Here is a 4,184-nt window from a genome sequence, read left to right on the forward strand (position 1 = left end):
AGAAAGAAAGACAGTTAGTTTGATTGATCAGAGTAATGAATTTCAGTTTCCTAACATCCTACCAGGAAAAGACAGGGTTGACGGTTGAGGTATCCAGATGGTGTGTTCCACACTTATTATACTTTTTTCTTTTGCCTTTTTCATCTTTCATTTTGAAGCTGTGAAACACATGGAGTCAAAAACTCTATAGCATAACAACATTCCTTCATTTGCTAATGTGTTAATAGAGCCTTCAAATTATTATCACTAATTTGGTAAATATCTTATTAACAAATTGTTTTGGAACTGATTGTTCTCATTAATTTGTTAATTATCTTGTTATCTTACTAGTTAGTTATTACTAATTGTTAATTATGGAACTAATTTGTTGGAAGAGGGGAATAAATTATCTAATTCACCTGATCAGATTGTTGTCAGTAATGGAGTAAAGCAATGTATAATTCAAGATGTTTTTGCTTCTATTGCCCAAGTTATGAGGTATTTTTTTATATAATTTGAGAGATAGTCCATTATTAAATTGTAGCAATTACTATGCTTATTTGCATTTGATCTTGCTTTGTTTAATCTAATCATTTTTTCAAATTTTAACATTTCCCAGGCTAAGGCAGACTCAGACAAAGTCAAAGAGTAAAAGGTACCGAGATATGATGCTTGCAGATTCCGATGAAAAGACAACCAATGATTTTAGCACTGCCGACAACCTTACAGGAAATGGTGAAACGGTGACATAGATTTGATATTCTTGGAATTATATACCATTTCAGATATTATGCTTACAAGACTTGCTGATAATAGAATATAGTTTTTATATAAACGGATTCATCTGTCTGTAATAATAGTTCATGAGTTTATATTTATTAATTTACATTGAGTTGTAACTCAAATTATTCTTGCAATATTTCTATTTATATTTCAGATTTAAATATTTGCCTATTTATTATTATATTTATAAAAATTAAATAAAAACGAGCAACAAAAAAGCTATTGTATATAAAAAAAATTATTTAGAATAAAATATTATGTGGATCCCGCATAATAAATTATAAGATGTTTTGCAACACAAAATGTCTGTTACTATAGAATCCGAAAAATGTTGTTATTAAGATCTATAGTAACAAAATATGTTATGTTGCAATATAGTAGTTGGTATATTTATATAGGTATCTATACTAGCTAGCTACGAGTCAACATAACTTTGATGTTGCCTTAGCCCTTTTTGGGCCTTCAGTAACATTTTTTTAATTCTGTTACAACACGGCTGAGACGTTGGTTAAATCAATCTATGGCGTAGTGTATTAAAAATGTAAAAGAAAATCCAAGTTTCCCGATTAGGTGCATCGTTAATGTGTCGATGCATTGATGGGCTTCAGAAGATATAAATAATATTATCAAGTTGTATACAAAATACATTTTGTTTATAATTTGTCTTCAAGTAAATGTATTAAATATGGGATGTATTGCAGATTGTTCATTTGAGACATGTTGAATATAAGAGAATTAGACTGTCCATAAACCGAAAAATTATCTGAAGGTGTTGTCATGGAGAGGTGTGTGATATTTTAACTTTATACATTACTTGTAAAATTCTTGATCGAGTTCATTTTGCAGCAAGTTTTATTTCCGGAATTGTATTACAATTCTATTTTGACTTATTCTTAATTATAATTTTTTTATAGGATTATCCAAGCCTTTTGGTCAGAGAGCAAAAGATTATAAAGAAGGTTTTGCAGATTCAGAAGTTAAATTAGAAAGTTACAAAGAGTTAAACAAAGGATGCTATATTAGTGCTAATGTACTCGATATTTGGGTTAATCAAATAGCTATCACTAAACACTTGATAAGTGTTTAGTGAGTTCATTTACTACTTATTTTTTTTATTTGGTGTTTGTTGTGTGTTTAAATAGTGCTTCAATTTATGCATACATTATAAGCAAAAGTTCAATAGACATCAATTTTAATGAATGAAAATTGATTTCTAAAAAAATGTAAATTAATTTCCTTGTAACAAAACTGATGTCGAATATACATCACTTTTATTATGAAAAAATTGATGTGAAAGAATCAAATGTACATCGCGCGGTCTGGAAAAAATGATGTCTAATGGGGTAAAAGACACCAGTGTATGACTGCTGTCTAGAATAGACATCACCGACATTAACATCGGTTACAAAATAACATAGATGTTCTATAAACTGAACAAATATTTTACAAATTAAATATATTTCTTAGAATAAAATATTTTGTAATGTTCTACATGTCGTACATATATGATTTTCAATATTTTGAATAAAATAATGTTCTTTGTAGAACATAATTTATAAAATAGTATATTTTATAATATTTTTATGCAAGATTTTAATTGTAGAACATACATGGTTTCCATTCCAAGCTCTCCAAAAACTAAATAACAAATAAACTTATTATAAACGGTTTGGTTTTGGGGTAAAATCGTAATCGTAACCAAACCAAACTGTTATGTCGGTTCGGTTACGATTTTTTCCAATTTTTGTTGATTTCTTTTTTTTCAGTACTTGATAAGTGGATTTTATAGCTACTTGGAAGGCTTCATTACAAGCTTAAGTTGGTGTTTTGGACTCAAGTTGTTGGTATTTTTGATGTGTTTTTGTGTTTGTGCATTACAAGTACTAGTTAGAGGAATAATGGAGTTTTTATTGAATATATACTGAAAAGAGCCAAGAATCTGAAGTCAAGGTCATTTCCAAATTGTAGAGGATCTCGAGAGTTTCGCGTGGACTGCTTATTCATCAATTTCTAACGAGTAAAACAAAACTTGTAGCAAAAAGAAGAAAATTCTGAATTCCACTACAGTAGCACGGCGCGCCCGCGCTAGCATGGGGGGCGGCCGCTCCAGAATTCCAGAAACAGCGCGCCCGCGCGGGGTATGGGGGCGGCTGCACGGGTCCGTTCAGCCAGAATCCTGATTCGAGTCCGTTTTGGAGATTTTGAAGCTCAGTTCGATCCTGAAGCCTATATATACCCCAAAAAACATTTTTAACAACAAGGAGACCAGGGAGAGCAATAAGAAAATCTAAAAGAGCACATGACGGCTACAGAGAATAAGACTTTCGTATTATTCAATATAGTTGATACTTTGGATGCTTGTTTTCGATTTATCTTTGAACCCTCATACTCTTATATTGTTTATTATCATGTTTTCATCGGAACCCCCGGTGATGATGAGTTCGGTTATGAACTAGTTGTTATCATGGGGTTCTAACGGATTTACTTATGGATTTCTATAGTTAATTTGTTTCAATATCTTGGTGTGTGGTGATTGTATGATATCCTAGAATTGGTTGTGTGCTTATTCGTCTTATGTGTGTAGCTAACACATAAGATAGCGTGTTAATCTCTATTGAAGCGAAAGTGAATATAGAGGTTTAGAACTTGCCATGCTATCATAGGTTCATTTATTTATTATACATGATTCGTAGGTAATTTTAACGATCTTACTTGCCCGATGTAATCACGATAGATAACTTGCGCATTAAACCTTTATGTTGTCAAATTCTATAGACATAATAGCGTTTCAACATAATTGGCGTCTATTCAACTTCTATCTCTTTTGTGGATGTCTGACAGTAGGGTATTCGTGCAACGAAAGCTGGTGTTTACTAGTTTCGTGTTATCTGATTAGTTGTCATCACCATTGCATGCTAAGGTTAAGAATAATGACTTTGAATGAAGTAGTAATGAAGTTAGAATCTCATATTTGTCTCATATAGTTAATATAATCATTTTTACTCTTAGTTAATTGCATGTTAGTTTAATCTTAGTTATAAATATCTCAACTTGTTATTGTCTTAGCATTAAACGATAATCATACATTGTTGCATATGTGCATAATCTATAAATAACCTAAACTAGTCTCTTTGGGAACGAATCTGATTTATATTTTATACTACTTGCGAACGCGTATACTAGCGTGTAATTTTAGTGCGTGTTTTCACTCTAACAGTATCATTATTCAATTTTCAGATCGGTTTCGATTTTTCTGTTTCGTAGATAACCCGCAGCCGCTACCCTTCGGGTGCGCACTGGATAAACCCTACGTACTCACGCAATTATTTTGCTCACCCCTAAATAAAACTAAATTTTAAATATTAATAAACATGAAAAAATAATTAACATCTATTATATGCACTTTGAAACCTTAAATGTTT

The sequence above is a fragment of the Apium graveolens genome, chromosome 10 (assembly GCF_009905375.1).
Source record: "Apium graveolens cultivar Ventura chromosome 10, ASM990537v1, whole genome shotgun sequence".
Classification (NCBI taxonomy): domain Eukaryota; kingdom Viridiplantae; phylum Streptophyta; class Magnoliopsida; order Apiales; family Apiaceae; genus Apium; species Apium graveolens.